Here is a 25,455-nt window from a genome sequence, read left to right as displayed (position 1 = left end):
TGGGAAGAAAACAAAACAAACCCTGGCAAGCAGCTATTTTTATAGGATAGATTTCTGTTGAAATTTCTATAAGTTGGCAACAGAGCTGTCATGAGACCTTTTATCCAGATAAGGCCATGCCAAAATGTTCAGAAAACATCTTGCTTGCTTAATTTTTTCTTTACAAAAATGGAGGGAGAGAGGGAGAACGAAAGCTCTGGGGAATGTTTGCAGACACACAGTGTCTGCTCTGCAAGACACTAAACAATTTTTATTCTGGAGATGTAAATGGGACTTTTTCCAAGTCTGCCACTTGCTAAGTTCAAATCTGGGGTGGCTCCAAGTTTGCCCTTGCACAGAGTTTGTTTGCTGCCTGGGGAGGGAGATGTCACCAGGCAGAGTAAGAAAAGTTCGGGGACCTGAAGGACAAGTCAGTGCTATCTCACCCTTAAGGTCAACAAGGCTGTTGAGAGAAGACTGACTCTACAGTCTCTCCAAGCACAGTCACTTGAAAGAGAAGACAAAATTCTCCCAGTTATGTTGCTCCTGCCCCCTGCCTCTCTGCCAGCCCCCAGGCAAGGTCTCCTCAAGAGGACTGCTGTGCCAAGGAGATGTCTGTAGCTCCAGATCCAGTCCTGTGGGAAATATCTGGGCTTCCTTAGACTTTACACTAAGTCACTGAAGTGTTGTGTGTGTGTGCTTCTAAGTGTCCATTCCTAAAATCTGCACAATTAAGAAAATATTTTAGGTTTAAATGCTGGTTCATAGAGAAAAAATATTTTAAGAAGAAAAAAACCACACAAAAAACTAGAACCCTTGAATTTGTCCCACATAGCTTAAGGGGTGTTAATAAGAGACATCAAAATACTGTTTATTTGATTTGTTCTGTTGAAATCTCTAATATAGTATGCCTGCAGAGGAGAGGAAAGGGTTACCCACTCTGCGAGAACGGAAATCTAAGAAGGCAGCTGTATAACTAGCTCTCTGATGTGAACATTAGATAGTAATGTCTCAAAACTAAACTATTTATGCAGCTCCAGTTTCTATGTTAAATTGACTTTAGCATGTTTGTAACCAAAGGGACAGCTACTTCCTAAAGGTCTTTCCTTAACATTTATAAAGATTAGCTATTTTTCTGTTCAGATTATTGAGATCATCTTCAGGCATTTATTTGATTTTTATTCATTGTCTTGTAATGCTTTGTTCTTTGTAATGCTAATAACAGCCTTAAGAGTAGCTTTGCCTTGACTGTACTCCCCTTGTTTAATCTGAGTTTCTTTTAGTGAATGGGGGACCAGAGGAGGGTCAGAAGTGGAGGCCAGCTGGCCATCTCTAGGCTTGACCTCCTCCTCCAAATTTGCTCACTGTTACCTCTGTAAAGATTCATAGCAAATTCCACAATTTTCACACACGTGTGCAGTTGCAAGTCACTTGGTGATGTTCCCAATGGAATTTGTTGCAAGTTTTAGCACTGATGGGTTTTTCAAAACAATTTGCGAGTAGCGGTTTAGTGTACTGTGTATTTTAGAAGACGTTTGCAGAGGCTGCACCTGGGCCTCAGCAGCAGGTTGGTCTCCACTGATGAGCTCTCTAAGGACACCACATATGCTCACCCAAAAACATGTGCCTTATCTACATTCCAGGCATGGCAGAACCACAAGGTTCAAATTAAAACCCTGAGGCATCAGTCACTAATTAGCTTCTGTGCTCATTGCATACCCACGAAGCCCACCCTAGGCAGATGAAAGATGTACATGAAGCACTCAGGAGAATGTGGGAGAGGGACAGAGAAGAACAGCGAGAACAGTTGAGGTAAGGAAGGAAGAAAGACTGTCATCTACAGCCAGGCCCAAGACAAGGAGAGGTTATGAGCCCTGAAGGAGGGAAAAAGCTGTCTGAAATGATTGGCAATCCCTAACATTCACTGTTACTATGTCCAGACAGAAGGGCCATAGAGAACAGGTGAAGAAAAGAGTAGTACAAGGCAAAGAGCCTTGGGAGATGTCCATATACTCCACCAAGGAGCCAAAGAGGGTTTCATTCAAGAAATGAAATGGTGCTGTAGAGTCTTGCGTTGCAGCTCCCTTAGCCCCTTATGCAATGAGATGCAGTTGGGAGAAGTCATATTACAATCCTATAATGCTGAGATCTTCTGAAAGAAGGTCTTATGGGATTTTGTTGGCATTTGCCAAATTTTGTAAAACAGAACTTCACTGCCTTTGTCAGACTCAGGTTTTAGCATAATATGCGTAATACGCTTATTTTCTTTAGGATGTCTGAACTTCTTCCTTTAAGGCTCCACTTCCCTTACAATTACCTAATTGCATTAGAAAATATATCTAATCATTCCTCAGGCTTCTGATACCGCTTGGCTCTAGGGATAATGTAGCTAGATCCAACCAGCTGGGGTACATGTGTCCATCCATTAGCCTGAGCATACAATCACTGGCTGGATATTCCTGCCACACGGACAGGATGTGGGAGTTTCCCACACAGAGGGCTTAGCTGCCTGTTCCTGAGGAGGAGGAATTGATCAGCCCAATGAGAACTCCTGGAGGTTTTGTGCTGGAATGTGTGAGAAATGATAATGCATCGATTAGGTCTCTGAGTCAGCCACAGGCGCACCCTTGCCACACCACTTACTGGCCCATTCCCTCTCCCACTTGTTTGTTCCCTAACTTATCTGCTTGACTCATCCCAAGCCCAGCCGATACTGAAGATAGCAGACTACACATGGTGGCACCTTTGTCAGCCTGTGGCGCACCTTCTGCTGCCATTCCTCTCAGGAATAACAACACAGCAATTAACTTTTCTTTGTCAAAATGGAAGTAATATACGGGGAGTACACTGAGAAAAGGGAACCCTGGAGAGGAACAGTGAATTATGAGAGCTCCTGGGAGAAAAAGAGGTTGTTATTTTTTTCATTAAATTGTTTCCCTTTCTTGCACTTCTGCTAAAATTATGTCACATTGGCACTGGTCCCATATTTCAGTTACGGTGATGTGCTTGTCATGAATGAAATAGCAACCTTTGAAGCAGTAAGGGCACAATATGCTGTACAGTCATTCATCTTTCCCTTTGCATATGGCAGGAGTCCATCACTGCTTTGTTTTTTATTTTGTTTTGTTTCAATGCCAGGAATGCTGGCATTTCACAGCATGTGATGACTGCAAAAGGACCAGCATGGTGTCCCTGGCCACGCCAGCTCTGGAGATCTGTAAGCATCACTGTTTCAGTCAGTTTCTGCTCTTCACTGATTCACAGATCAGCCATTAGGACCTAAAGTATCTTAAGATCCTCTGCTACAATTACTTTTTAATCAACATAATGTGAGGGTGGTGCAGATGGAGTGGGCATGGAGATTTAAAGGGACCTGGGGAAAGGTGCAGAAGACTTCCTTCTTCTTTCCTGGAACTGCATAGCCTCAAACAGTGGGCAACATTGGAAAATTAAATAACTTCCTTCTGTTCTTGAATTTGCAATGGGAAAATAAGAGAGGCACCATATGCTGCTGGACAAGAGTAACTTGCTTTTTTACAGGAAGTAGATCTTACTTCCCAACGTTAGCTACAGGAGACCGGGGGGACCTGATCAGACTCAGGAAGACTGTAAGAGGAGATAGCATGGGCTTGGTTGGCACTTGACAGCAAAAGGAGGTGAGGATGGTGTTGATCCAATTTTGATGGGGATGAGGGAACTGGGAATCAGAAGAGGTGAGCAGTGGGACAGTAGGAGCGGTGGAGGCGGGATCCTATGTTGGGAATTGGAATGTGCATAGGAAGATGGAGGCAGAAGACTGATATATTAGCAAAAGAGTGGAAGGCAAAGACATAACAAAGGAGGGCAAGGTGGACATTGTGGCTGTACCTTCTCCTGTGGGAACACACTGTCTGGCAAAGAGACACCAAGGAACACAGGGAACTCCTGGTTCTGCTCTGATGACCCTGAGCTTTCTTGCCCACCTTGGCCTGATGACCCCAGTGCAGTGGCAGCTCTCAGGTACCCATGAGCTCTCTTGGAAGGAGGTCCATGTGTGGTAATCTAGCTGTGATGAAACCAGGAGAGGACTGCTGTGCTCCAGGAGGTTGTCTCGGTGGGAAGAGTCAGGCCATGCACAGGCTGCAGGGTTTTGCAGCCAGGTAGGACCTGCTGGTGTCATATGCACACCTTCAGCAAAATGCCTGCTGCTCATGACACCTAATCCTAGATAATCCTAATCTCAAATAATGCCTTGAAGTGTTTACCTTCCAAGTCAAAGCTAGCATCTCAGTTTTCTGCTGTCTCCAGTCACTCAGGTAGGTAGCATCACGCAAAACCACCAAGGCTTCTTCTCTCCAGTGGTCACCTCTTCCTTCAGACAAGTGCCAGGAATGAGTCCAGGAAGTCCAGGAAGGAGATAGGCTCTGCTGGAGCAGGTGATGGAGGTGCATCATCCTATAAATGAAGGGAGATGTGGATAGTGTCTCCTTCACCTGCTAAATGCCCAGGTTAATATTGCTTGTAAATTCAGCTGCTCCAGGGCTCAATTTTAGGGCCAGTTCTCTTCTATAAATGATCAGGATGCAGGATTTAAATGCACATTAAGAAAGTTTGCAGATGATACTAAATGAGGAGGAGCTGTTGACTGACTAGAGGGTGGAGAGGCCTCTCAAGAGAGATCTTGATAGATTAGAGAGCTTGGCAATTTCCATCTGCACAAACTTCAACAAGAGCAAATACCAGATACTGAACATGGAACTGGTCAACCCTGGATATGTGTACACACTGGGGGATGAGAGGCTGGATAACAGCCCCACAGAAAGGGATCTGGGGGTTCTGGCTGACGGCAAGTTGAACTCAAGTCAGCAGTGTGCCCTGGCAGCCACAAGGACAACTGTACCCTGGGGTGCACCAGGCCCAGCACTGCCAGCAGGTGAGGGGAGAGGTTGTCCCACCATGAGGGCCCTGTGTTTGTGCAGCCCAGAGCAGAGGAGCTGACGGGAGGCCTGATGGCGGCTGCAGCTCCTCACAGGGAGAGGAGGGGCAGTGCTGAGCTCTGCTCTCTGTGACAGCGACAGGGCCCGAGGGAACGGCATGGAGCTGTGTCAGGGGAGGGGCGGGTGGGGGTTAGGGAAAGGGTCTGCACCAGAGGGCAGTGGGCATGGAACAGGCTGCCCAGGGCACTGGGCACGGCTGCGAGCTGCTGAAATTCCAGAAGTGTTTGGGCAGTGCTCTCAGACACAGAATTTGAGCATTGGGTTGTGCTGTGTCGAGCCAGGAGCTGGACTCAATGATCCTTGTGGGTCCCCAGGTATCTGTTACCATCTCCAAAATGTTAATTCAGTGTCTGTGAGGATCTTTACTAATGAGTGTGGTGTTCAGAAGGAAGAAGGGCTGCCAGAGAAGACCTTCCTCCTCTAGCTCACAGTCCCTGGCATTTGACACGAGGCATGGTGTTGGTCTCAGTGTGTTCCTTCTAGTCTTCACTTAACTTGCCTATTCTCCACCCATGGTTGAGTTTTGACAAGGCAATGCTCCTCAGCATTCCTTTGAGGCAACTCCCCCCCCCTTCCTGCTGCTCCGGCTGCTGCTGTGCTGATACAAAGCACGCACAAAATTGTGAGCAAGGTTGTGCTGCTGCTGTTGTCCATTTGGGAACTGTGTTCCTTGCAAAGCTCTGCGACTCATGAAGACAAGGTATCTACTTCAACTTTTGCTCTTGGAGGCAGAGGCGTTCATCTGAGTTGATCCAGAGGCAAAGCTGGAAGACTTCAGATTTCCCAGCTTACCACCTCCCAGGCATTGGCTTGGGCTTTCTTGCTTGGTCTGGCAGCAGCTGGTGCTGGCTGGGCACAGGTGGAACTTCACCTTCAGCCGCTGCTAAAGCACACGAGCTCTGCTTTACATTTTGCAGCTTCTAAACACTAAGGGAAATCTGCTGTTCAGTGTCATGCCTGCTGCAGTCAATGGAGGCTGACTACCCTTCATTTGGCACGTGTTACCCTATACCCTTGATTTAACCAGCCTGTATTTGCAAAGTGAACAGCTTTTTTCAATCTGTCCAGCTGTATTAGAAAGACCACGGTTTTCCACTCCCTCTGCAGCTGGAAGGACATGGGAATTCCTATGGGAAGATATTCAGGAGCACTTGAACTTATTTAAATAGGCAACTATATCTTATAGATAATTTGCTTTGCTATGTTGCAAATGTTGCAGTTTGCATTGTGCAGTGAGTGTTGTAGATATGTGTTGCACAGTCTAGGATAGGCCCTTGCTTGTCCTAGGCAGAGAGATGTAATCACACTGGATCAGATTTACTTCTCACATTAACAGTCACAGTTCCTCAGTAGGGCTGGATTTGTTTGTGAAAGCAGTAAATGTATATATTACTCTCAAATACAGGGATATTGGACCTACCACCAGAAAAGAGGAAGTTGTCAGAAAGACAGCTAAAATTCAAACTCACTATTTATAAAGAGATCGGAAGAGAGGCACTTAGGTGGCTGTAGCCCGCCCTTCTCTTCATCACCTGCTTGGCTTTATTTGTAAGTTAACCAGCTGGATCCAGACTATACTACAGTCCAGCATGAAGGAACCTGCAAAACTCCAAACTAAGACTCAGATCTGTTTGTAAATGCAAAGTTTATTTAGTAAAACACCAAACTAAACCCCTGTGTTCAAACAACTCTTCCATGTGGACATCCAAAATCCTTGTCCAAACGGAACCTGAGTGCTGGGGCACTGAGCACCACTGTGTTACTTCCAGGAGGAGCTTGAGGAAGTTCCAGAGGTGAACCTGCTGAGTGCCAGATGATGCTGGGCGCTGTGTCTGTCTGTCCCATGCTGGGTATGAACCCCTGCTTGGCAGGATGAATCGGGCCTTTAATGGCTACAGAAAGGCTTTGGAAACAAAAGTTTATGTTTACATGGTACATTTCATCCCAAAGGACCCTAAATCACACTGCACAAACTTTACATAAACAGCAGAAGTGAAATGCAGCCGTGTCTGGAATGGAGGGTGGCAGCCAGCTGGCGTACATTAGCAGGACCAAAATAAAAGAAGTGACTATTTTTGGCCAAGGACACCAGGGCAAACCCCTCTGTTGCGAAAGTGCCTTCAAAACTTCAAAGCAGAGTTCTACTCTAAACAGTGTTTGTGAGTAAATGGATCTTTTGTAGCTGATCGATGTTTTCTCGGGCACCTCTGGGGAATTCACTCACCAAAACAATTTTTTGCTATGTTTTCTGTCCGCTAGCACTACTGAACTTCCTCACCTATGATAGCACATTTGTACTCCAGCTCCATGTTCATTGCAACCTGTGAGACTCACCTCTGCAGCCCCCAGTGATGTGGGTAGAAGACCCAGGAGAAGCCTCTCCGGCTCCCACCGCTGAGCTTACCCTGACCTGGCAAATCTGGAAGTAAACATTTTGCTTTATCAGCTGGGTGAATCAGTGAGTTGATTAGAAAGACAGATTTCCACAATGCCTGGCAATGTCACTTTTCAGAGAACAACTGAGCTTTAAATATTGGTACAGAGCGGCCAGCACATTTGGAGACCTTACCCCAAAGACCTTCTGGAGCAGACTGTGTTGTATCTCTTTGGTCTCTTTGAACGGCACAAATACTTGAAGCTTCCTGGCATGATTTTGGCCCAGACTACAGTTTAGCTGATTCTGAGGGATACAAACAATACAGGGATCATTCCTCTGGAGGCAGGACTGATGAAGAGCATTTAAGCACCTTATGGCCCAGCCCCTCGCCATTTCATTTATTAACATTCCTGTGACATTTGAGAACAGAGCACCTCTTCCACAGCCACACTGCACATTGAACAGGACAGGACAGGGAAGGGAGAAGTCGCCCAGGAGCCAGATGTCTTACAAGGAGCCTTCCAAGCTGGGACACAGTTCCGCTGGACCTCAGTTTGAAGTAACGTGGGGCTGTATCCACCTTCCTTGTCTCCTTGCCATGCAAGACATGGCAGAGGTTGTTACAGCACAGTGTAGGGCTGTGGGCACCACAGCTCCCTGCTCAGCTACGTGCAGAGCCAGTAAGGCAGCGGAAAAGCCACTTCTGAATTTTGGATGAGTGGAGGAGGAACTGACTTGCATTGATACATAATCCAAACTGGCTTCTCTAACACTATAAAGCTCAGATGAGTATTTCCAGACCATAAATATCTTAAAATGGCATTTCTCTATCAGAATAAGCATATGAAGTCTGAGTAGGATGTACATTGCAGAGTGCTAATAGTAAGGCTTTGGTCTGTTTGGTTCCCCATGTCTTAAAACTCATTGCAAAGCAGCACTAAAGGCCCTGTGGACTCAGAGCAGGGTTCCAAGGAGTGACAATTAAGGTGCCCAAAGTGTGGAATTCTGGGCTGCCTTCCCCAGGATCCCAAATCCATGGCTATCTCCTTCTCTCCAAGAAAGCATCAGCCAAGTCCTCACCATCACCTAACAGTAACATGAATCTCAGATCCCCAAACTCCTGAGTGTCCCAAGACTGGCGGGAGGCACCGAGGGTGGCACCTCCACATGGGCAAGTGGATCCCCATCTTAACTCCACTGCCATGGAGAAAGAATCACATCTGCCCATCTGTCTGTGCCTTCTCCAGTTTTACCAGGTCTGTGCCTGAGGCTTACTGGGAGGACTGGAGATTGAAAAAGGGAAAACTGAAGAAGGAAATGTTTGGTGACATCATCTGAGTTCTGAGAAACACATAAATGTGAAGGAATGGAACATGATCCTCTGGGAGGAGCAGAGTGCAAGGAATGAAAGATGACCCTTCCTGATCAAAGAACTGGTGTAAAAATGGTTGTTGGATATGGAGCCATCTTTGGTGTTGTCACCAGATTATAGAGCCGTACTACACCAGTTTCCCAAATTCCTAGAAAGGGACAGCTGGTCACGCATGCTGGGAGACTCTCCACGAGGTGCTGGGAGCTGCCAGCTGCTTTAACTTAACCCCTTTGCCTTTAGTCTGTTTGCACAGCATTAAAGCACTGTGCTTCCCAGGAAACAATTTTTGTCAAATATTTAAAGTCCCACGATTTTATACATTCATGAGTGTGCTCAGGCACTCTGAAAACCTCCCCCTCTCCTCCACCCCTGCCTCCCAACATGGGGCCCTGTGGGGAAACGTGCCATCCTGCTGTTGATGTTTTCCCTGAGCAGACGCACATCCATGACGGTATGAAAAATTAATAAAGGAACACAGAGAGCGTTAACAAACGCTGACAGATCTCCCGCAGTTAATTGACATCCACCGTTCTGTTTAAAATTAATAAAGGCTTGCCGAGCATGGGGAACTCACACCTCATCGTGGAACAAATGTCCCACACAGCTCAGCAGGTCACGCCACTGCATTGGCGAAGCTGTGTGTCACAAATCATGACACATATCCCAGGCATTGTTTCAGGCCTGTGTGGGGTGCTGCTCTCAGCCCAGGTGTAGGAGGGCTGTCTGACGCATGCCCTGGAGACTGCCACTGATGGATTTGCGATGTGGGCTGTAAGGGAGGCTGCTAAGGGTCCTGTGGACAGGAGAAACAAAAGGAGAAACCCCAGCACTGCTAATGGCAGTGTGATGGCAGTCTGCCTTTTATTCAGTGGTAAAGGCAGGCAACAATCTGAGGAATTGTATAGAATGTAAAGACCGAGAGCTCTGACAAGCCATGAAATAGAGCAGACAACTCCTAGATGAAGTTTTATTGGGAAGCTGTGGGGCTTGAGGTGCCACCAGTGGTGTGGTTGGAGATGGGACTGGCCCAGGTGAGCAGGATTGACCCCACACTTGTGCAGTCTGCGCCACCTAGGCTCGACTTGCCTCCAAGTGTAGGTACCTTTTTGTATTTAGCAACCCCAAGCTTTGGTTCAGGGATAATAACGAGAGGGTTGTGTTGCCAGTGAAGCCAATGAAACTAGAGAACCTCATGCATGGCACTGACAATACCCTGAGACCTGGAGACTTTCACAATCTGCTCTGGATGATGATAACTGTCTGGAGCAGATCATCTCACATGGGTGGGCTGATGTGCTGGCTCTCAGGTGAACCACATGTGGAAAGGTGCCCATCTCACCTGCAAGCAGCTCCCATGGAAAGCACGTGGACAAAGGGAAGAGATGCTTGGACAATTTCTCCAGGAGAGCACCTTGCCCAGCCATATTGAGCTCCTCTGTTCCTCATTTGCATCCTCCTTTTGGCACTGTGGCAGGCGAGAAAGAGGAAACCAGAAAGCTGGCAGTCAAAATAGTGTGGGAGAGCTGTGCCTGGCTCAAACCCCCGCAGCTATCTGGCCCTGTTGTACCGAATGGACTCGCCCTGGTTGCCACATATGCCCCATGACCGGTCCAGCTACCTCAGGGAGAACTGCTTTGTTCACAGTGATTTGCTACGGAACTCAAAAAATGGTACCAGCTACTCCCAAAAGGTGAATCATAAGGGTTTAATAGAGTGAGCATCAAAATGGAAATCAGTGACTTCTGGCTGCGCTGTTTTGCCTAACCCACCATGTACCACAGGAGTGATCCCACAGACCAGCAGTACCCTATGGTGATGTGGGATTGCAGTGCATGGCATCATCTGTGTCCTGCTGAAGTGTCCTCCTTCCCTTTACCCCAGTGGAAATAATGACTCATAAAGTAAAAGCTGTGTGCCCATTTGCATATTGCTCCTACCTGCCGGTGTCTGTGACATAATAACATTGAAATGCACACTGCAGAGTAAAGTCTGCAGTCAGATCTGGAAAGAGAAAAGGGCTGAAATTTGAACCTGGTAACTCTACAACCTGAATAAAAATCGTTTGTAGTTACCTCCTGGAAAAAGGTACAAAACCCCACTTGATTCTCAGCTTCTTGTCTGTGCACAGGGGCTCAATCAAAGTAGCTCGGACTGTGGCTTTGAATCCCATTTCCAGAACTGGCTGGAGGTGCAGCCTCATGGCCTGCCTGCTCCCTGCTGTCGTCTGCTTGCTGGAGATTCACCCCTCCCCAGCAGAGCTGGTGGACCTGGATGTGCACATGTATCTCTGTGCTCTGATGTTTGCAGCTTCTCAGGACAGCACTGAAACTCAGCCTCTCATGCTCGGGGATAATGGTGAGAGCTGGTGAGTTAGCACATGCCTTGAAATGCTCTCATTCGGTTCTCTGGGATAATGCACTCAGTATTCTGGTTTTGCAGTGTTTACACATCCCCCTATCCAGCTGTTTACATCATACTTTGTAATTACCTTCACAGAGCTGTTTCCTTGTTTCTGGGGGTGATGTAATCTTTGCTTTGCTGACACAGTTTGCTATATTGAAGGGCTTTAGAACACTTCCTTCTGTGATTTTATTTCCCTGGCTCTTTAGAAAATGCTGTCGCTATTTTCTCATCTAGCAGTGGCCAGAACTTTTGTCTGGGTGAAGAATATGGGAACAGCCAACTTCCTGCCATTAAAGAAGTCTCTCATTGTCTAACTGAGGCTGAGACAGATTCATTTGATCTACATTTGCTACAAAATAGCTTGGATCTTCAGCCATGCTAATGCACTGCTTGGTCTGAAAGAAGCAAGGGGGAAAAGATTTAAACAGCCTTCCGCCGCAGCCCATACGTAACATTGCATATCTTAAGCAAAGATGCCACATTAGCCTGCAATGGTTAAAATGAAGTACCTCATAGCTTGGGTGTGTTCCATCACACTCCTCCAGGGTGGGTGGATAGGCAAAGGCTGAGCCCCTTGTGCAGGATTGGAGTGGTGGAAGGGGACCTAAGCGGGAACAGGGTAGGCTCAGCTCAAATCTGCCTCTTGGTCAGGGGGTGGGGGGCAGTTGCAGGCATTTAGCTAAGGTCTGTCTCTGCAGAGAGATCCTCCTTTAGATGGAGGACCTCCCTACTGTAACGAAGTGGGTCACTGGAAGTTGACATTTTTTTTCCAGATGTGTAATTTGCTAAGTGATTTTCAGGAAATCAAACACCTACTCAGTGCTATCAGTGTAATGTCTGCATGGGGTGTAAAACTGTCTATCTCCAAAACCACTTTGAGATCCATCAGTGATACCTAAGGTCTCTCTGCACCTTCTGGCTGAATCTTAACCTCTGTTATCAGAAGAAAATAAATCACAAGATGACACCAAGTGCCCCTTCTCCTTCGGCCATGGAATTTGGGCACACTCCTGGGGTGTGCAAGAGGAGCAGCTGAGCTTCTTAGGGCAGTGGGAGCAGCTGTGCAGGGATGAACCCTCTGAGCTGTGGCCTCCAGGCACCATTAGATTTGGCAGAGGTACCAAAGTGCAGCTTGCTCCAGCCTTGTCCTCCCTAAGCAGAGAGCAAGGGCGGCTGGGATGTCCCTTGTCCACAGGGAGCCTGGGGATGGAGGAGGTCAGCAGCTCACTGGCCCTCCTCTAGCAGGATGGGATGAGGTGCTCCCTTGCCTTTTTAACTTCTAGAAGGATTAACACAGATTCACATTTAAGAAATCAGACTAATTCTGGTCTGAAGTGCAGGACAATTCCTCCTGGCTCCCAGGAGGGTAACATCATAGCCCACTATTAGCTGTGCCAGTTACAGTTACTTCCTTCCCCATTTCCTCTCAGGTGTCAGACCAGAATACTATTTATTTTCTTCCCAAGAGCTCTATTTTAAAAACAGAAGAATTGCACGTTATTACTGTGATAGGTGTTGGACTGTGTGGCCCCTGATGTAATGGGGTGTTTATAGCCATGATGCTCTTACCCAATCCGTTCATAATCAGAAGTAATGGCAGCACTTCACCACTCGCTCTGCTTGAGGATGCCACAATAAATCCAGCTGAGGCGTAGTGTCGCTGCAGCTGGCATGTGATATAGAAGAGCTGTGCTTTTTTACTTCTGTAATGTTTATTGCTCGTCTGCATTATATGAATATTGCCGGTCCTGGCGATTCAACCGTCATGAATCAACCCTCGGAAAATAATAGATTTTACAAAATATGTACTTTGGAAGTGTTTTTTTATGGCCTGCCAAATGTTTGAGCCTTTGTGTTGTGCTGCCGGGCTTCCCTCATTTTCCTGCCACAAGCTGGAAAGGAAGGAAAAAGAAAACACATTCATGCGTGATGGTGTGATTCCAGCAGCTGATATCCTGATTCCTGATATCACAGAACTCAAGGTAATGCTGTAGGGACCCATCTGAGCAATGGGCCCAGCTCTGTAGAAGGAGCAATGAAATGTGCTTTTTTGAGGTGACAGCAATAGAAAGCAAGGGCTGAGCAGAGCAGGGAGCACATGTATAGGACACTGGTTGTGCTGGCAAGGAACGGTCCAGTAGCACATGCTCCCAAGCCACCGGCTTGTTGCTGCCTGCTCTGCAAGCAGGTGCGAGTGGCTGCAAGGTTGCAGCACCAAGTGGGTAAGGGAATTGATCCAGGTTAAAAATAACCCTGCCTCTCCCTCCCTTCTCCTCCCAGTTTTACAGCATTACCTCAAACCTGCATCAGTTTTACTGATCCTGCTTGCCGGCTGGCACCGCAGCAGTGGCAATAGCACAGCTGAAGGGGCAGTGGGAGGCTTGTAGGGTGTTGGGTGCAGGAGGCATTGGTAAGGGAACCCCAAAGCCTTCTTGGAGCTGACCACAGGTGCATGTGAAACAGAAAGAAAGCAGAAAAAAAATAAAAAGAGAAAGGGTGATGTCTCTTCTCTGGTGCAAGTAAGGAAGAAACTACAAGTCAGGAATGGTGTTTTTGGGAAAGCAGGTGTGGCTTCCTCACAGCATTCAGGGAGGCATGATTTTGAAGGGCTCATTTGTAAAAGAGAAGACTGCACCTGAGAAATACCCACCCTGGCATCATCTCCTTTTAAAACCCAAATATGTCCCCATATCTGGTTTTCCCTCACTGAAATGAAGGATAACTGCTAATGGATTTGAATCCATATCCTGCGTGTTTCTTGACAGCAGAGTGAAGGACTGACAGATCAAGACCAACAGCCCTATGAGCAATCACTCAAAGAACAGCCCTGGTGAAACGGTGCTGATGGGGACACAGCACGGGAGGGGGCAGCCACATCCTGATCTGTCCTGCTCCAGGCGGTCTATGCCTCACTGTGTGCTCATGAGCTCCTTCTGACACCTGTAGAGCTCTTAAGCCCAACCTTTACACAGGTTTAAAACTTTGGCTATTTTTCACTCTTTTAGTAAACTACCAGACTGCTGTTCCTGCTTTGTGCTTCTCTCCTCCTAACTCTGCACCTTGTCATCTCTCCACATCATTGTTATCCTTCTATATCTCCATCCCTGGAGGCATTCAAGGCCAGGTTGGATGGGGCCCTGGGCAGCCTGATCTGGTGAGTGGCAATCCTGCCCATGGCAGGGGCTTGGAACTGGATCATCTTTGAGGTCCCTTCCAACCCAAGCCATTCTGTGATTCTATATATTTTCCATTCCATTCCATTCCTTCCATTCTTTCTTTTTCTCCCACCAAACTTATCTTTCTTATCCCAATTAACTCTTTTCCCCTCCAGCACTTCTACTCCGGTAAGTCTTTCCTGATACCAGAACTGGATTTCTAAGCAAAACACCACAAGCAGGAAGGCTGGTATTAACAGTTCTCCTGCCCACGTATTTCTTTGCCTGTGATCTCCAAGCGTGTGCAGGAGCTCCTGTCATTCCCTCCCTCTATGCCTAAGAGACAGACAGAGGTTTCCTTTCCCCCAGCCTCCACCTTCTTTTCTTTTAAAAGGGTCCCCTAGTGACAGAGACTGTATTTCCCTACCAGAAAGTACAATTTCTAGCACATCTGATTGCTCCTGCAATATAAATGCGAGGTAATTGTCAAAATGACAGAGAAAGCACTGTAATCTCAGGATGTCTGGAGCTGCACACTGCGTAAGCAATTCTCTCTAATAATCACCCACTTACGTAGCACTGAGGAACTCGGAGCATTCTCCAGAGGGGATGAGGCCCTCGTATCCTCACACCACGTGCAAGAATGGCGACGTGCCACAGGACACATAGCATGTCCCCGCAGATAGAGTGAGGAGACAGCCAGAGCCTGCTGAGCGCGTGTGCTGGGCTCTAAGCACTCGGCTCCTACTTCTTCCCACACAACTGTGGGATGCAGGATGTGATTCCAGAGAGCAGTGGAACCCAATGGCCATGGGATGAGTGGTTTTACGAGTCCCCCAAAGGCAGCCAGAACAGTAGGTGGGTTGGCAAGGGGAAAATGAGAAGGAAATATAAAGTCCACCTCTGTTTGCTAATATCCTTTATTTCTTTTGTAAATAATGCTCTCAGCTAGCATTCCCCAAAGGGAGATCTGTAGGGAATCCCACGGTCTCCACACGGGCTTACGTATGAAAGGAAGCAGCTGGTCCCTGACATTTATTGCTCTGCTCAGCTTGGGAAGTTTGGCTGAAATGCTGCATAAAAACTTGTTTCTCTGTGCTGTTTCCGTCTCTCGTAGGTTTCTTGTTGTTGTTGTTGTTGTTGTTGTTTTTTCAAATTAAGCAATTAAGACTTCGAGAAAAAAAAATCTTCTGCTAATTCTTTTCAGCCAGGACAGGTTGTGCTGGAGCTTACGCAGGGTAAGGCTGCGGGACACAGGTTTGTTCCTGTTCTTATTTTAGCTGAGCCAGTTCACCCTCCCTGGTAAATACGTGATAGTGCAGTTTGTTTATAGCAGGTAGCATGCACAGCGCAGCTGTACTTCAAATTATGTAACTTCATTGACTCATAGCTGAAATATTGGGCCACCTACTCCAGCCACTTGCTAGGCAACAGTGGTAACCTCGTACACACCGATGGGCTCTCCACACACTGCAGCTTTTTTTCTGAGGTGAGGTGTAGTTATGAACATTTTTTCAGGTGTAAGAACTGAGGAACTTCATCCCTGTGCCATCAAGCTGTCTCCTCTGATTTCTCCTAGGGGTGCTGAAAGCTCCTTTCAAAGAGCCAAACATCCTCAGAGGCTTCAGCAGGAATTATCATTTGGTATCACCACACTTCTTAGAGAGTTCCTGGGCAAAACTCTGATACTTACAGTGGATATTTGGCACCTACACCCAAAACAAACCAAAAACGAGTTCTTAATAATCATGCCAAAAACAGGAGCTACATGCCTGAAGGGCCTGTTATGTGAATTCCCAGGTGCTGAAGCAACTTCAGTGGTTTTTGGAGCTGTTCTCCATGCTGATTGAATGCAAGTGAGATTTTAATAGATGTCCTGACCCATCTGGCTTGGCTTTTAGGGGAACTGGCATGAGGCTGTTGCAGCAAAGCCAGCCCTGTTTCTACAGATGCTCTCACATTGGTTCCAATGGTTGCGCAGCAGCTTTACAGCCTATGTGGTCAACAGCTCTATGTCCGGGTGGAGGTTGTTGATGAGCAGTGTCCCGCAGGGGTTTGTCTTGGTACTGGTACTCTTAAACATCTTTATCAACAACACAGATGATGGGATTTAGTGCACCCTCAGCAAGTTTGCTGATGGCACCAAGCTGAGTGGTGCAGTTGATATGGCAAAAGGACGAGATGCCATCCAGAGGGACCTTGACGAACTCCAAAGGTGGGCCCGTGTGAACCTAATTAGGTTCAACAAAGCAAAGTACAAGGTTTTGCACTTGGGTTGAAGCAATCCCAGATATGTATACAGGCTGGGAGAAGAACTCCTTAAAAGTAGCCCTGCTGTGAAGGACTTAGGTGTCCTGGTAGAAACAGGAAAGATGTGAAGCTTCTGGAAGGGTCCATGAAGATGACCGAAGGGCTGGAGCACTTCTCCTATGAAGATAGGCTGAAGGAACTGGGCTTTTTCAGTCTGGAAAAGATAAGGCTGCAGGGAGACCTCATTGCAGCATTCCAGTATTTAAAGGAGGTTTAGAAACATGAGGGAAACCAACTTTTCACAAGAGTAGATAATGATAAGATGAGGGGGAATGGTTTTAAACTGAAGGAAGGAAGATTCAGATCAGATGTCAGGGGGAAGTTTTTTACTGAGAGGGTGGTCTGGTGCTGGAACAGGTTGCCTGGAGAGGTTGTGGATGCCCTATCCCTAGAGGTGTTCAAGGCCAGGTTGGATAGGGCCCTGGTCAATCTGATCTAGTACTTGATCTAGCAGTTGACAACCCTGCCTGCAGCAGGGGTATTGGAACTTGGTGATCCTTGAGGTCCCTTCCAACCCAAGCCATTCTATGATTCTATGATTCTGTCCTCCATTCCCACCAGCCAGTCATTGGGGCCTACCTGCAGCCTCCTGAGCTGCACCAGCCGAACTCTCTGTGTAATTGTGTGACACCAGTGTTAGGAAATGACCATTCTGCTTGTGATGGCTCTCACATCTGTTGGATGCCTCACTGAGGTGCTTCAGCTCATTAATCTGGCAGAAAACTAAGCTAGACAAAAAATGAGGAGAAAAGTTTTCCAGCATGCTGTGAGATGGCTCAGCTGTCCTGTATCTCTCCAGCCTAGGTGATCAGGTCCTTAATCTCTGTTACTTACACAAGGGCATGCATTCACATCCATGGGTCTCCCCATGCTTGATAGAGGCAATCCACATTTACAATGTAAACACCAGAGAGCAGAAGTCCAGCACACGATGACTAATTTATATTCCTTTAGCATCACTGTATTGGTATTTTGTTTATGGAGCAGTTCCATCCCAGTTCAAGACTCTAAACACACGTGCGCTGGCCTCTCCCAGGATCACTGCTTTGAGGAGAGCTTCTGCTGTGGCTGCTTTGTATCTCCTTCACTTCTTAATCCAAAGCTTTTATTGAGTTGGACATACCTGTTCCCTGCAAAGCTCCCAGCAGCTTCACTTTCATATCATCCAGAAGCAGCTTAGCCAGGGGTGGTTTCTTTCTTCCTAGTTTCTCCCTTGTGATTTTGGATGCCAAGTTTCAGCCTGAAAAAAACATTTACAGCTGTGTTATATAAACTAATGAAAAACAGTGTTTAAAATGAAAGTGCTGGCACAACTTTATGGAGAACAGGAGTGGAAATAGCCATATGGTAATAAACAGGCTACCTGATATGGCTTATTGTTTAACTCCTTGAATACTTCTAGAAACTTAGGTTTACGTTCCCGAATGTTGCCTCTAACCCTGTGTCCTCTGAGACATTGGCACGTGTTTGACCACTTAAACCTGATTTTGGGTCCTTCTGAGAGCATAGCCCTGGAGCAGCTCAGGGAGCAAGGAGCCTTGCCAGGCAGGAGCCAGCTCCGTTTTCATATGCTTCACAGCACAGAACAGGCTGTAAACAAAGTATGAATTTCTATAGTGAACAACAAGTAATTTAAAAAAAAAACAAAACAAAAAAAAACCCCTAAAATATTTGGACAAATGAGTTTTCCTTTTTGCAGCTCACCATTAGGAAGACCAAAGAGAAGGAGAGATCCTGTACCTGCGGTGCTGCCTTTCTCATGTGTAGCTGCAACCATTTCCCATCTTATGATTGCAGTGTCATGATGAGATATTTACAACATGCCAGGAAAAATGTTTCCTTTTTAGAGCCCATCACAGTAGCATAATAACAAGCCTTGTAATCTGTCTTCCCCATATACCAAAATCACTCGATGGAAATGATTTTTATATGCTGACTGTTGGTGTGCATATTAAAGCCATTTCTAAGGAGAGGCTGTAAAACACTCATCCATCCACAGCGCTGCACACATATGAGTGCACAGTGAGATGAGGCCACCCAGCAGTAAAATGCCCGCGCCTGGTCCAGTGGAGCTTCTGCAGTTATTCCTGCAGCTGGAGCCGGCACCAGCACGGGTGGAGAGTGGCGCTGGCGCAGATAAACCCTTGCGGTAAATCAGCTATAACATGGTTTGGCTCCAGGCCCAAGTAATAACTAACCAGTTCTATGTTAATTATTTGCTATTCTTCTACATATAGGAACAGGTACAGCCCGGTGCTAAGCATAAATGACTGCATGTGCTGCTGGCCTTCATAAATTCTCTGCGTTTTTTTTTCTTACATACTGCATTGCTGGCTAATTGACAAGAATTATGAATGATTCTGGTTTTTTCCTTTTGTTCTGGGCTCTTTCTTGCAGCCTCTCATGAAGGAATAATCCAGAGTGTGCTAGTAAGGATAAACAGAGGCTCTCATACATTTGGATATTTCATTCCACAGTTCCCATGCATTTTATATGGTAATTCACCCTTACATGCTGCCTGCAAAACAGCCATTCTCTCACGAGTCCCCCAGTAAATCTGCTCCAAATGGAATATATTTCCAGATCTGCACCGTAACAACCACCAAGGAAATGGGCAGCAAAACTCCAGAGCTGCCTGCCCTCCTCCTCCATCCACTCTCGCCACAAACCCTCAGTCCTCAAATCCTCATGGACGACTCTGTCAGGGGTACCAACAGAGCTCTTTGTGGGAGTGATTGAGAAACTGGCCCAGCTCTGAGCAGTCAGCACATTTGTTTTTCTCCTGGGTTACTTTTTTAAGCGGACAAAACAAAGGGGCTGCCTGCAGCAGCAATGGCAGGGAGAGAGACGTGTCAAAGAAAGGTATACCTGTAATTAGCACCACCTGGAGAGCTTAGCCCAGTGGAACTCTGAGCTGCGGCCTGACTCCATCACAAAAAGATCCAGGTAGGAACCGACCAGCTGCAAGGAGTGCTGACTCCCTGGACAATGCCACTAAGTGACTATCTGTCCCCTTAGAAATCTCAGCCTTTAGAGAGATGTGTAAATGTTGCTGAAGTGCTTTTGGAAGCTGGTCTTACCAGCTTGGTCTCCACTGACACAAGGAAATGGTCTCCAGTTGTGCCAAGGGAGGTTTGGGTTGGACATCAGGCAGAATTTATTTGTGAGGAGAATGGTCAAGAACTGGAACAGGTTGCCCAGGGAGATAGGAGGTGGAGTCCCCATCCCTGCAGTATTTAAGAGATGTGTGGATGTGGCACTGAGGGACGTGGTTAGTGATGGAACTCTGTAAGTCAGTGGTTGGGCTTGACAGTCTTGAAGGTCTTTTTCAACGTAGATGATTCTATGATTCTGTGATTCTGTGACAAGGATTTTGAGTCCCTGCTGCAACTTGACAAGGATCTATGGTCTGGTGTCCACCTGGAAAAGTGGGAACACCGCAAGAGATCTTCAGCCAGAAGCATAGTATTGCAGGCATAACATCTGACTCAGTTGGCTTGCATGGATGCAGGTAAAATACTACCAAATTTCTAATTTAGACTCTTCCTAGCATTTGATGTACACTTTGCATTAGTATAAATGGCTAGCAAGAAACGAAGAGAAAATTAGGCCCATGAGAGATAAGCTTTAATAACTCTGCAGCCTTCCCCAGGAGATAATTTGTGCAGCCATTAAATAAAGAAAAACTATTGGAATTTAACAAATAACACAGATTAATAACGGGGGGGACCCATTCTCCATTATCTGGTGGGATGTACATTGTTTCATTGATATTGTACACTGCAGGAAGAATGAAATAAATCACGTTTTAATTAAAATAAAATGGAAATAATGGAAGACAAAGGAATCGCTGATGTTCTTCTAATCTACTCCAGAAAGTGCTGTTCTTGATAATGATGGGCAGGGCTCATCTGGGAAAAATTAAAGGTGGACACGTAGGGGGACATGAAGATAAAATTTGAATGGAAAATGCTTTGAGTTGGGCTGACAGCTTGATTAATAGAGATCTGTGCTAATGAGTATTGGCATTTAAATGGGCACACCTAGGCTTTGAAGTGATTGGAGTGTGGAGGGAAGGCTCACAGCTCTGCTGCTATTAGAATAGAGCTGGCTCCCTGCAAGCCCAGGTTACCCGCTAAGTGTGCACTGCTATGTTACCTGGCTACTTGCAAAGTGGAAACCAAACAGGACTTGGGAGAAATTATTCTAAAATACAAACCCTACCTTTGGAGAAACATAAAGGCAATGCTGAGGGTCCCGAGATCTCATAGGTCTCAAGGACAGGGCAAATCTTGCACACTGCAATTTAGACCCCAGGCATGCCAGTGTCAGCAGCTAGCCACTGAAGCACCCAAAATGGGAATTTCTGTGTCCTGATCCCAGCTGGTTAAACTCACGCACTCTGTGAGAACTACACCTGAGTCTTAGAGCGAACTGTATCACAAGGAGGAATATGACAGAAAATCTGGCCTGTATTGGACTGGGATCTTTGTCAGATCCACGTAGATCCTACCCCCGTGTCACCCTGCAGAAAAGGCAGTGCTAAGAACTGGACCATGCACTGCTGAAAAAATGAAATGATGACTGTCAAAAAAATAGGAAGAGTGTTTGGAAAGAGGCCAGATCTTGCAGTCCTTTCTTCTCTTTTTCTTCTTCTTCTTCTTTTTTCTTTTTTTATTCCAAATACTTATTTGTTTTATCCTATTTACAGCCTCTAGTTTTCCAGCGTGGCCGATTGTATTTCACCTTGGAGCACTCCGGCCCGGGAAGCAGCCGCAGCCCTGGCTGCTGCCCAGCTGGCCTCTGCCCTAGTTCCTCTCCCGCTGCAGGCAGGCAGGCTGTGGGATCGCTCCTTTTCAGGGCTAAACTGTGCCGCCCACTTTTGATCATTAAAGGAAATGAAGCTGAAATCACATCTGAAGAAGTAAACGACTCACGTACGAAGGCGCTGAGATGGCAAAGCAAGCAGTCTCAAAGGCGAGCACACACAGCATGGGCTGCCACTGGTCCCCTGGTTCAGCAGTGTTCTACGAGCACTTGGCAGAACTATAAATGATGGCACGAGGTGTGGGGCAGTGAAGAATAAAATCCCGAGTATTCGACTTTCAAGGAAATTTACAAAAGCCACTGTCTCAACAGCCAAGATTTACATGTGTCTTCCAAGAAAGAATTACTTTTCTATGGGAAAGTAATTGTCCTCTGCACTGCTGAGCTAATGATGTATAAAATAACTCTGACAAGCCAGAGTCCCACGGTGGCACCAGCCAACAGCAAAGGGAAAAGGGATTCCAAACAAGCTGTTGGTGACCAGAAAACAACTTGAAGCAGATCACTAGCAATAAATCTTAATATGACATTGGAGCCGAGCTCATCTTACAAAGAGCAAAGAGTAGATGGAGAAAAGCAGACGGCAGAAACTTTTGCAGTGGTATAAACAGAGATGAGTGCGTATCGTTTCTGAGTGCTGTAGAAGTCCCTGCCCATCTCAATTGTGTAAATAACCAGAAAGAACATTAATACATTTCTAGGGACTGAGTTTTAATTGTTCTTTGTTTTATAACCATTGCTTGCGTTCTTGTTCTATTTACCATGGCAATAGTTCCAAATATTCCACGTTATGGAAATGATGACGTTCAGCTGGAAATGTTTTACCTGCCAAGACCTGAACTTCACGCTAGCGGTTATCCAGCAGTAGCTGGTGGCAGAACAAACCTACTGCAGCATAACAGGAGGTTACATCCTTTACATGGTTACATTTAATCACTTCTGATGCTTATCCATGTTGTAGCCAAATACAAGGAAATATGGATTCTACACTCAGACTTTTGCAAGTACAAAAAGTAAGAGCGACAGCACTAATAATAAAGCATAATTATTGCAGCTGCCTGTCGAAGGAATCCGGGATTTGTTATACTTTATGTAATTTTGTATGATCATCCTTTGTTCAAGTCTTTTCCACAAAAGTCGCTGTGTGTAAAATCCACGCAAACCATGAAGTCTGCCTCAGTATAGAAGCGCTGGAAGAACTGTGAACCTGATCACACTGAACATCACAGGCATAAATGAAGAAACTAAAACCTTGAGTATTTATCAGTTCTGTGATACGCATTAATTACAATTCTTTACAGGCTTTCTGTAGCAATAGGGTCCAAAAAAATCAGATAATAAAATAACTTACAAAAAATACACATCCAAACCATTACACATGACTAAAACTTTCATTTTTCTATGCTATTTATGGGTATATTTGTGTGGAAACCTTTAAAAAATGTTCTTTACAACTTCTTGAGATTTACTTACACCATTTCGTAGTTCTGCAGAACAAAGCTGACGTCTCCAGATGGCAAATATAAACACCCAAAGATGGACTGCCACTCAAAGACACGTGGGGAATATTTGCCAAAGCTAAATACAGCACTAGAAGAATTTCAATAGTGGAGTAAAAGTTCTTCTGAGCACGCCATTAATACTGGTGCAATAGATCTAACTGACGCAGTGGAGGCGGTGAGCTGCACTCAAAATCTTTGCTACCCACAAAAAGGCACTTATTTCTGGATTGTTATATACTCAGGAAATCGTACAGTAAATCAAAGTGACGTATTACCCAGACCCTGCTATAAAGTGCAGCACACATTAAGTGACATACGAGAAACATGCACATGTGCATGGCTGGGAAAGTGCGCATGGGATTCAACCGTTCTGCTGAATAAATATTTGAGAGTTTTGCAGTTCCTCAGCATCTCCTTTTATGTGATAAGATAACTGCAACTACAAATTTTTCTTGAGGACCGACATTTTTGTATTGCAGTGGCTGCTTTGTTGCTCCAAACAGCAATGTGCATACTACAAATCAGTTCAGAAAGAAGATGCTTTCCATTGTACTCATGTGGACCTTATTATCAAAAAGAGAAACTATGTGCGCAAAGTTCTTCATAACTTTTTTTTACCAGCAGCATTAGTCTCCTTTAGATATTGGCAGGGGTGGGAGGGGGTCTGCCAAAGTACACTACACATTCAGTCTGAGCTGTAGCAACAGAAAGCTGTTCACTGTGAGCTATGCGATTCCAAACATCTAAGGATGGGAGAAAGAGTTCACTCAAAATAGTGAATAATTCGTTTGAACTTTGCCACATTCTCCAAACAAAAATTGCTTTATAAATATAATATTTGATGAATATCCTCAGCTGGAGAGGTCCAGAAACCTCACTCCCACCAACCTCAACAGAGATAGCTCTTTTTGGTGATTAGTCCTTGTTTCAGACACCAGTTTTGCAAGTTGTATGGTTGCAACAGACTCTCATGGCTTTCAGAGGCTTGTCTACACACAAACCCCTGAGAAATACTGAGATTGCCTGGGGAGACCACACCTTCGGGCACTTTGGTCAAAGTCTACATGTAGGCTCTCCTAAGGGCTTTTCTCCCAGCATAACTCTACCATTGTATATTGTCAGCATGGAAGAAATGGGATTTCTGTTTATTCCCAAACCATGATTAAAGCTTTGAATTTTGAAAGAGTGTAATGTGAACTAATGTGTCTGTATTGAGCAGATCTGCATGGCTGAATGCTGAAAAGGAGATCTGTGCCAACTGTAAGCCCCAGTAACAATTCCGCAGTGCTATTAGGGTTCCCTCTGTGATGCCTACCTATGTTGCAGAACTGAAAGATGTACAGCCATGGTGTCATACACAAGCCTCAAATAGCTGTAACAAGGCTTTGCTGTGATAGCTGTGTAACAATTTCTTTCCCCAGCAGAATATTTTCTGTGAAGAAAACTCAATCTACAATTGTAGCTGCCACACAGAACATTTTTTGAAGTTAAAAAGCACAGAGGAACTCCAGGCGTGAATGGGGTTTGGAACACGATCCACAGAGATGCCTCCAGTGTGCTTCATGATGGACTGGCTTTGTCAGCTATGTGGGTGAAGAAGTTCTGCCCTCTGGTCTCCAGCTACTCACTACAGCTCACCAACTTTATGTTGTGTGAGAAGATACATACCATGAGCCACTGCCTGATATACGGCATAGCCTTGTAGATACCCACTGAATGGTCCCATCTGAGGAGGCTGTGAGCTTAATAGCAAGGGCAGAAGCAACCAGTTGGGCATGGAGAGGTCAGCGTCCGCCCTCCCGCTCATGAGGAAGCTGTATGCCACCATGAGGCCGCCCCTCAGTATCCTTTTCTCTAGAAAGCCAAACGTTGATGTGAAAGGAGAAATCCCTCTTCCACTCCTGCCCACAAAGCTAAACTCATTGCTTTTTTGCAGGATTAGTTTTCTACTGGTGTACCCCTCTGACCCAGCTTGCCATGGCTTCAATGAGTGCCAGGGTCAGCACAAGGGATGTGTCAGAAACACAGAGAAGATTGGATGGAGTGGTCCTCGAAGGCAGCTTGCCATGGAGTTGGGCCTAAATCAAGTGGAGTCTCAATGACAAAGTGCTTGCCAGCATGTTCTGAGTTACACAAGCCCCCTTAGAACACTATGAAAGCCAGGGTACCCTGGCATAGGAGATATTCCTGAGGTTGCTCTGTTCAGCTTGCTGTTGTCAAAAGGTTTCTCACTGAGCAATACGTCTTCATTCCTCTTTCGGCATCTAGGAGAGTTTATCTGTGGGGATCTTGAGACAGTTCTTTCATACCAGAATAATTCTATGAAAAAGAGCAGTTTAGATTCACATTCACTCAGTTTAATATTCTACCTACTTTGATAGCAGAGGCATCAACAATCACAGCATGGAGAGTTCAGCAGCTGAATGATAGCAGCAGTAATAATGAGAACACATGTAGGAATCCCAGGAAAACCTTAATCATCATCATTAACATTATATTTTCTGCAGTGCAATCCCTGTTTCAATGTATCACAATTTGCTATACGAGGCTTCGC

At 45.9% G+C, this 25,455-nt stretch overlaps 2 long non-coding RNA genes across 2 annotated transcripts; both read left to right on the top strand.

The window, feature by feature from the left end:
- On the top strand, window positions 1,360-10,113 carry LOC110395020. The gene is made up of 3 exons (XR_002436106.1): window positions 1,360-1,791; window positions 3,118-3,196; window positions 7,215-10,113. It is a non-coding gene; the product is annotated as an uncharacterized LOC110395020 (long non-coding RNA).
- LOC110394882 lies at window positions 10,646-24,063 on the top strand. The gene is made up of 3 exons (XR_002435997.1): window positions 10,646-11,069; window positions 19,942-20,083; window positions 21,284-24,063. It is a non-coding gene; the product is annotated as an uncharacterized LOC110394882 (long non-coding RNA).

This window comes from Numida meleagris, chromosome 2 (assembly GCF_002078875.1).
Source record: "Numida meleagris isolate 19003 breed g44 Domestic line chromosome 2, NumMel1.0, whole genome shotgun sequence".
Taxonomy (NCBI): Eukaryota; Metazoa; Chordata; class Aves; order Galliformes; family Numididae; genus Numida; species Numida meleagris.
The sequence above is the reverse complement of the archived record's forward strand: the minus strand, read 5'-3'. Positions and strand labels throughout refer to the sequence as shown.